This window comes from Petaurus breviceps, unplaced genomic scaffold, assembly GCF_028583685.1.
Source record: "Petaurus breviceps papuanus isolate PSGF00001 unplaced genomic scaffold, PetGlider_PUasm1.0 90775, whole genome shotgun sequence".
Taxonomy (NCBI): domain Eukaryota; kingdom Metazoa; phylum Chordata; class Mammalia; order Diprotodontia; family Petauridae; genus Petaurus; species Petaurus breviceps.
The window spans coordinates 10,295,925-10,305,218 of NW_027187342.1; the positions used below are offsets into that span (position 1 = coordinate 10,295,925).

At 39.4% G+C, this 9,294-nt stretch overlaps 1 long non-coding RNA gene across 1 annotated transcript in view; it reads left to right on the forward strand.

Annotated features, from left to right (window-relative positions):
* The window catches only part of LOC138146861 (uncharacterized), a 31,292-nt gene extending 22,204 nt beyond the window's left edge, over positions 1-9,088 (forward strand). Inside the window, exon 3 of the long non-coding RNA XR_011164620.1 lies at positions 8,907-9,088. This is a non-coding gene — a long non-coding RNA (uncharacterized lncRNA). The remainder of the gene's footprint in view (positions 1-8,906) is intronic.
* The last annotated feature ends 206 nt before the right edge of the window (positions 9,089-9,294 follow it).

Consider the following 9,294-nt stretch of genomic DNA (forward strand, 5'->3'; position numbering starts at 1 on the left):
CATTTGTTTCCACAGAGATCAATCAGTCAATTATTTATCAAATGCCTACTATGTGCCAAACAGTGTCAATACTACAAATATGACTGGAACAATCCCTACTCACATTCTAATGGGAGAGGTGACAAGTCTACACACACAATGTAGACATATAGGTATCTATACAGATAGATATGTATGCATGTATAGTTGACATCTCCCCCATTAGAATGAAAGTTCATACACACACACAATATAGACATATAGGTATTATACAGATAGATATGTATGCGTGTATACTTGACATCTCCCCCATTAGAATGAAAGGTCATACATACCCCCCCATATATATATACACAGAGAAGTAAGAGCCTAATTATGAAGTGAATAACTACACATGTACAGAAAGTATTTAAATATAAGTATGTTTGGTAGTGTGGGTGCTAGCTGCTAGGGGAATTAGGAAAGACTTCAAGCAGGAGAGGGTATATAAGCTGAATCTTAAGGGAAGAGAGGTAAAGGTAGAGAGAGGTGAGGTAGAGATATACTTCCATGAGGTAAAGGTGAGGAAGGGGCTCATTCTAAGCCTGTGAAAGGGCCAGGGCAGAAGCACTGAGAGAGAGGAGAAAGTATTGTGTCTGCAAAAAGGAGAGAACACCAGTTTGGCTGAATTGCAGAGCAGAAGAGGGAAAGTAGTGTCCACTGTGGCTGGAAAGCTAGTCTGGGATAAGGTGACATAGGACTTTAAAACTAAACAGAGGAGTTGATATTTGATTTTATTGGCAACAGGAAGTCACTCGAGTTGACTAAGTAGAGGAATCACATAGCAGCATGGAATTTAAGAAAAATAACCCTGTGACTAGAGGAAGGGTGAAATCGTAGTGTCTGTGATAGCCACTGTCGGCACTCTCCTATAATAGGCCTAGTTTTCTCAAACACTGCCAAAAATGAGCAATACTCAGATTGTCCCCATCTTTCATCTCTTTATCCTTCTCTCCTTAGTGTATAACTGATCAGATGAAGGGCATTTTGGCAAGCCGGGGATGGGGGGGCATTTATTAGTCACATAAATACACCCAAAGTGTATGGCCAAGAGAACATTACTATCTAGACTGTAGTAATTTGACATTGGCTCTCAGCAGCACCCCTCAACTCCTACGCCACCCACATTTGTTACAAGTAAATTGGAACAAAACTCAGAACAAGTAAGATAGAGTCCAATGAGGCAGAATAATTAGCATTTCTAAGAAAAAAAAATGACACTTTGTAAGGGTTATGGGATTTAAAGATCTCCCATGCCCCATGGACGTGCTGACATAGCAGAGCAAGAGAAAGTGAAAAGCCGAGCTAACGGTCCTGCGGTTGGCAGTTGGTGGCAGTTGCCTTTTTTTTTTTTTTTTTTGAGTTAGGACTCCGGCTGAGCACTGCCAGGGGCCGGAGCTGCTGGGAGCGCTCTTCCAGGACGCTGGGTGGTTGCTGTGAGTGGGGAGAGGAGGACCTTTGCCTGAGGTAGCCTGTTCTGTTTTAAAGGCTTGAGAATGTGGGTGCTTTCTACTTTATCTACCTGTGCCAATGTCATAACTACTCTGATGACTTTCACTTTCTGGTTTTGGGACTCCGTCTTTTGGTATCTTAATAAATTTTCTAGTTTATTTCCCCAAATGGCAAACCTGACGTATTTTGTGATGGATAATTATATCAGCATATTTGTAATCTCTATAGGCATTGTGAATATGGCATTGCTGATACACACTTTCAAGATTGAATATTCAGGGACAGTTCATTATTCAACCTGCAAACATCCTATTCATGTGAATAGCCACTTGCATCTACCTTCCATTCCCTTTATTCCTTCTCTCTTCCAGGCTATTCAGCTCCTTTTCCCTGCCCCTTTTTTGAATAGCAGTTAAGTTTGTGGGGAAAAGAAAGAGAGCCCACTGTTCCTCAGGTCAAAGACAATTCTAGATATTGACTGAATCCAACAATGGTGTATTTCACTTGTGACAAGAGGTGACCAAAGAGGGTTAACTAGAAAGAAATATCAAATAATATCAGTGAGACAGATGACTAATGGATGAGGAGTCTCAAAATAAGTGAGGTTTCCAAATACTTGAGAAAGAGAAAGACTTCATTCTTTCCTGCTGCCAACACCCTATTATTAAGGAAACCGGAAGTTTGCTGAAACCAGCCCTGAATTTAAATTGGGACATATCCTTTCACTGAATCATGATAATTTTAAAAGTATTTTTTATGTTTGTCAGAATAGTAGCAATAGTTTCACTTGCCTGGGAATCTTGTAGAGAGAAGAGAATTAAACCATGCAAATATTTTTCAAAATAAGACAAGCCAGCCTTGCAAGTAATTTTCAAAAGCCATCAGGCCCACGAGAGTGAAATTTAGAGGGATGGGAATAAACATTTATTAAGAGCCTACTATATGCTAGACCAGGAGTGGGGAGCCTGAGACCTTGAGGCCACAAGTGACCTTCTAGGTCCTCAAGTATGGTCCTTTGGCTGATGAAGTTTTGATTCAGTCAAAGGGCCCCACTTCAAGGACCTAGAGGGCCACACCTGGCCTCGAGGCCGCAGGTTCCCCACCCTTATGCTAGGCACAGTGCCTAGCATTTTACAAATATCTCATTCCATCCTTACAACAAACCTGGGAGGTATGTGCTATTCTTTTTACAGTTGAGGGGGAGGTGGGCAGATATTAAGTGACTTGCCCAGGGTCACGTAGCAAGTAAATGTCCTAGGTGGACTCCAGGCCTTAGGCTTGCTCACATTGTCCTTGCAACCCTGCTCTAAGCATACCTTTGGAAGCTTTGTCGTTCCCTGGTAGTTCTTTCACTCTCCTTATTCTGTACACTCCCCAGACCAAGGGAGTGGTGATATGTTTTGAGGTCTGTCTGTCAGATCTGAAAGTTCACTACACCTATGACATGAAGATTTCCACAGTGTGTGGGGCTGTCATCTTAGTATCTTGGGACAGAAAAGGGTAACACTTTTCATCAGCAGCACACTAACCTTGAGGCTTGACAGAGCTACCTCAGAGGCAGTAAAATGGTATAATTTGGACCACTGGTTTAAATTTTAAAACAAAGCAGATAATACATTTCTAAAAATTAAAAAATAAAGCAAAAACTTAATGAAAGCATTTCCTATTTAACCATTTAGTGTCATATGTGTTGATATTTGCAGTTATTTTACTTGATTTCAAAATCTCAATAAGGAGAGATGGTGGGATACAAAGGAATCCTAATTTGTATCCTCTTTTTAACCTGTGCTGACACAGGCATGTATGAAGAGCTGTGGGTTTGGAGTTAGATACTTTTGGTTCAAATCTTGGTTCAGTAATGTTTCACCCTGTATGACCTCAAGCAAGCCATTTAATTGGTTTAGGCTTCAGCTTTTAAACTTTGGGCAATTCACATAACCTCTCTGGGCCTTGGTTTCCCCATCTGTAAAATGAGGAAATTGTATGACTCAATGGCACCTAAAATCCTGTTGAGCACTAGAACCAGGGTCTATGAGCCATCCCATCATGCACCCGTTCAAGACTTTTTTCACTGGTTTTCCAAACTTTGCTGCAGAACAGTATCTCTGCCTCTGATCTGGTTTATTGGCTTTTAGATAACATCTCCAGCTAAAAGTCTGTAGTGGGAAAGAAAAGAAAAGGCAAAAGGTCTTTTTTCCCTAGCATTCTTTAAGAACTAATTATATATGTATTACATTCACTACCTTTATCAAGAACTAAGGAGATTCATACCCTGGGGAACTTTCTTTGGAAAAAGTCTGAACTTTGGGATTATTAGATGCCATTAAATGAGTGACATTGTTAGAAAATTTTAAAGTAACCTTTCTTCCCCCTTTTCTATAACTCCTTGATGGAAAAGGTTGAGAAATACATCAAATTCATGTGAGCAATACTACCACATCCTAGACTCAGTGGAGAAAAGATTATTTTATGTGCCTTATTTAAGATGATCAAAAGGATATTGATGTGTTAAAGTTAAGCTACTGTGGCTTTCATTTTCTTTTTGCCCTGGGTTTGTGGTCTGACTGCTGAAGGTACTCCTTCCACTAGGGCCTATCACCATTAAATCCACATCTTCTCAGCCTGGGTGATTCTTGTGTGTATTGTTCATAAATTCTCCATAGATGCTTGTAATGGGAATGTAAATTTGGAAGATCTTCCCTGCCCCTAGGCTAAAGTGCACCTGGAGCCTGGGGTAGGAGGCTTGTTTTTCAGTAGATACTTCTTGATTGTCCAGTGAGTCAATAAGGTTGTTACGGTTGGCTGAGCCAGGAGAAGGCTTTATAAGCCCTGATGTGTAGCTTTGTTTGGGGGCTCACTTTGAGAAGTGTTCTGTGAATTGATCAGATGAAACTCTGGGAAGCCGGTTGTTGAGAGCCCCGCCCTCCGTCCCCCTCCCCCTCCCCCTTTGAAAAACCCAGATGTTGACTGGGTATGGATGTAATGGTTGGACAGTTTGGAAAGCTGTCTACTTGATCTGTTTCTGTCTTGATAATTCTGTCTGTATACTCTGAAGCTCCGGGTGCTGACCTTTTTCCCCTGAACTAGGTAAACGATATATGTTTGACTGATTAAAGTAAGCTTGTTAACCCATTTTGAGTTGCTTTCCTTTATCAAAGCAGATCCAAGAACCTGTATTGGCAGCCACCCTGGGGATGCTTGGGGTGCTTGCTGCTACAATGCTCTATCCCTGGCTCTGGTGGCCTTCCAATAAAACTTTTGATATTTTGCAGAAACAAGTGAAACCATTGGGCTTCCTGTCTGATATCATTCTTTTTCATTATGTGACTAGCCCTCCTTTTCTGATCAAACATTTCCTGTATATCTTTTGTACTACTTATTGTGTGGGGCACAGGGACCCCAAAATCCCCTACCCAAGAAAAATTAAAAGTCAGAAGTGTCTTGAGGAAAGTACAGGAAGTTTTATTCGGTTCTCCTGAGAAGAGGGCATCCCCTTCCACCAGTATGAACCAGGAGAATGAAGCATGTTACAGAAGACAGAGCAAGAATTTATACTCTAATGCAGTCAAGCCCCTCCCACTGCTGTCCCTTCTCCCACTGGCTGGGAGGCGGGCTTACAATCTGAGTGTGAAATCTCCTCCAATGATAAGCAACAAAGAAGCCTGCCACTATCTCTCATTGGCTGGGAGGCTGGCTTACAAAGAACAAGGAAATAGGGGATAGCCAATCTAAATGTACCTATCCTTATTTGGTGAATGCCAAAGTGAAGAAGGGGGAAGGGCTCTAAGAGATTCCTAAGAGCTTAATGCTGATTGACAGCAAGGGAAAGGGGGAAGGGTCCTGCCTTATTTGACTTCTTGAAGTCAAAGACTATTTCATTTTTATTGTTATATCATTGTACTAGGTCAGTGTCCAGAATAAAACAGATCCTTTTAATAAAAGCTTTCATTCATTCATTCATTTATGCTTTTTGGAGAGGTGAAGGTAGGGAGGGATATTGGAGTTAAGTGACTTGCCCAAGGTCACATGGCTAGTTTTGTGTTAAGTGTCTGAGGCTGGATTTGAACTCAGGTCTTTCTGACTCCAGGGCTGGTGCTCTGTTCACTTCACCACCTAGCCACCCCTAGGCTTTCTTTTAAAAAAATAGATTTTATTGACATCTTTAGTTTTAGCATCATCTAGATTTTCCTCCTTCCAGAGGGTCATCCTTTATAACAAAGATTTTCTATTAAAAACAAGAAGAAAAAAAGATTCAACAAAACCAATCAACATAAAAAAAATCCAACATTTTGCAGTGTCCCATACCTGTGGGGCCAACCTCAGCAAGGAAAGGGATAATGGGGGAGGGATCTTCTCAATCTTTTCCTTGAGACAAGTTGGCTCTTTATGATTTTGTAACATTCTGTCTCAATTGTTTTGTGATAGTCATTGTGTATATGGGCTTCTTGTCTCACTTTGTATAAGTTCATATTAAGTATTTTCAGGCTTCTCTGTATTGATCATATTCATTTCTTATAGCACAGTAATTATATTCTATGATAACTATGTTTCACAATTTGTTTAACCATTCCCAAATTGATGGGCATTTACTTTGTTTCCAATTCTTTGCTACCACAAAAAAGAGTTAAATAATGCTTGTTGATTGATTCTGATTGATATAAAAAGATGGACTATTGGATCAGGCATCTTGGGGTCATTGTAAGTCCTGTGTATATTCTCAAATATCATTCAGGTAGGCTTTCACAGTTGATTTTCCATAGTGGCTTACATTTTCATAGTCAGCCAACAAATATTAAATGTATGCTATGTGCCACGGACTATATTAAGTGCTGGGAATATAAAAAAAGGCAAAAGATGGTCCCTACCCTTAAGAAACTCACCATCTAATAGGAGAGATAACAAGCAAATAAATATGTACAAATAAACTATATAGAAGATGAATAGAAAATAATTAACAGAGGGATGGCACTAAAATTAAGGGAGATTGGGAAAGTCAACCTGTAGAAAATGGCATTTTTGGAACTTAAAGGAAGTCAGGAAAGGCAATAGGCAGAGATGAGGAAGGGAGAACATTCCAGGCATGGAGGACAGTCCCAGAAAATGCCCAGAACCTAGAGATGGAGTGATTTCTTCATGGGACAACAAAGGGGCCAGTGTCATAGTGTCATTGTTTTGGAGAGTATATGTCAAGGAGTAAAACTTAAGAAGACTGAAAAGGTAGGAGGGGTCTAGGTTATAAAGGACTTTGAATGCCAAAGAGGGATTTTATATTTGATCCTGGAGGCAAATGGGAACCATTGGAGTTTATTGAGTAGCAGAATTGATATGGTTGAATGTTTTAGGAAAATGACTTTGGTGGCTGAATGGAGAATGGATTAGAGAAGGGAAAGATGAGCTCAGAGAGGGGGCAGAGGCTGGAAGACCCAGCAGCAGCCTATGAGGTGATGAGAGCCTTCACTAGAGTAGTATCGGTGACAGAGGAGAAAAGAGGGCATATTCAAGAGATGTAAAGGTGAAATTGATAGACATTGGCAACTGATTGGATATGGGAGATGAAGAGTTGAGTTGAGTGAAGAGTTGAGGCTGATACCTTGCTTGAGAGCCTGAGGGACTAGGAGAGTAGTTAATTCTCCACAGTAATAGGAAAGTTAAGGTGGAAAATCAAGATTTTAGAGAAAAGGATAATGAATTGGGTTTTAGACATGTTGAGTTCAAGATGTCTGAAAGATAGCTGGAGATAAGAGAGTGGAGGCCAACAGAAAGGATGGGTCAGGATAGATAAATTTGAGGATCATTGATATACAGATGATAATTAAATCCACAGGAGCTGATGAGATCCCTAAAAGAAGTATTACAGAGGGAGAATAGAAGCAAGCCCCACACAGACGCCTGTGGGACACCTGGGGTTAGAGAGTATGACCTGGTTGAAGATCCAGCCACAGAAACCGAGGAGCAGTTAGATGGATAGGAGGAGGACCAAGAGAGAATGGTGTCCTGAAAACCTGGAGGGAAGAGAGTACCAAGGAGAGGGAATCAACAGTGTCAAAGCCTGCAGAGAAGTCAAGGAGAATGAAGATTGAGAAAGTTGGATTTGGCAACTTAGAGATAATTGGTAACTGGAGGGAGCAGTTTCAGCAGAATGATGAGGTCAGAAGTCAGATTATAAGGGGTTAAGAAGAGAGTGAGAGAAGAGAAAGTAAACCCTCTTAGATGGCCTTTTCAATGAATTTAGCCCCCAAAGTCAAAAGAGATAGTGGATGACAGCAGAGATGAAAGGATCAAGGGAGGGGTTTTTTCAGGTGGGAGAGACATGAGTATGCTTGTAAGGCAGTAGGGAATGAGCCAGTAGAGAGGGAGAGATTGAAAATCAGTGATAGAGTGGGAATGGCTGTGGACACAATCCATTTGGGGACACAATGTAATATAGGATCATTTGAACAGGTAGAGGCATTAGCCTTGATAAGATGGAAAACCATGTAATCAGAGGAGACAAAGGTGAAGGAGGAGAGAATCTCAGAGGCAGAAGACACCTGAGTGATGGGAGATGATGAAGAAGAGAAAAGAGGAAGTTCACGGTGAATGGCCTCATTTTTTTTTTCTATAAAATGAGGCAGAATTGATTGAAAGATTTAGAGAGTACAAGATCTATTGTTTCTACTTGTTTATAATCATTCCCCACCCCCTTGACCTCAAGTTGCACATCACTTAGCAAAGCAAACAAGTTTTAGAGGTGTGCCATGTGCATGTGTAAGAGTCTTCTGTTAATCAAGTTTATCAATAGCAAGAGAGGCATAAACCAAGAAAACCTACACCTTCTACTCAGGTCCACCAGTGTCATTGAAAATGTAGTATTTAAAATTAAATATAGTCTTAGTTAATGCATATGGTACTCCTAATTCTATTTTTCTTTATATTCTTTGTCATTCTATATTATATTCCTCCTCATGGCCTTTTTTAATAACTACAATAATATTTCATTGCATTGATATGCCATTGGGAAGTTGTTTTCAAGTTTTTCTATGAATCCAAATATAAGTTATGTATTGTTTTGTAAAAAGGGATCTTTTTTCTTTTAATAATATATTAAAGATATGTTGTTATGATGGGATCACAGGGTGGAAGAATACAATCAATGTTATGTTTTGTTATGTTGCTAGATTACTGTCTAAAAGATGATATCAGTTTAAATTCTATCAATAAAGTGACAGTTTTCCCATTTCCCCACTTTATTTGTATACGTGCCAATTTGAAGTTCATAAGGAAATTCCTTAAAATTTTTAAAATGTGTACGTTTTTGGTTATTGAAAAATTCACAAAATTTTCAAGTCATTATTTATAATCTGTCTTTCCTCTTTTGTAAATTGTTTGTATACTTTGGTGATTTGTTCCTTGGGGACTCAGAATTACTCTCATACATTTGTGTCCATTCCCTATAGGTTCTGGATGTCAGACTTCTATTAGATCTATTTACTGCAAACAACAACCACAGCAGCAACAACAAATCCCAATCTGTTATTTTTTTTTAATTTGGTGATACTGCTTTTTATTGTACAGGATTTACTTTTCTTTTTGCATAGTCAAATAGATCTACCTTATCCATATGTTCAACAGATAAAAATAATAAAAAGATAAAATGATTTGTTCCCCTCAAAAGTAGTGATAATTATATTAATTTTTCTTCTGACTTCTTATGCACTTAAAATATTTAGTTCTCTAATCTTATTCATTATTCATAATCTTAATCATATTCATTCATTACAGTGTGTATTATGGGGATGACTCTAAACTCATTTTTCACCACATTGCTAATCAATTTTACCCAAC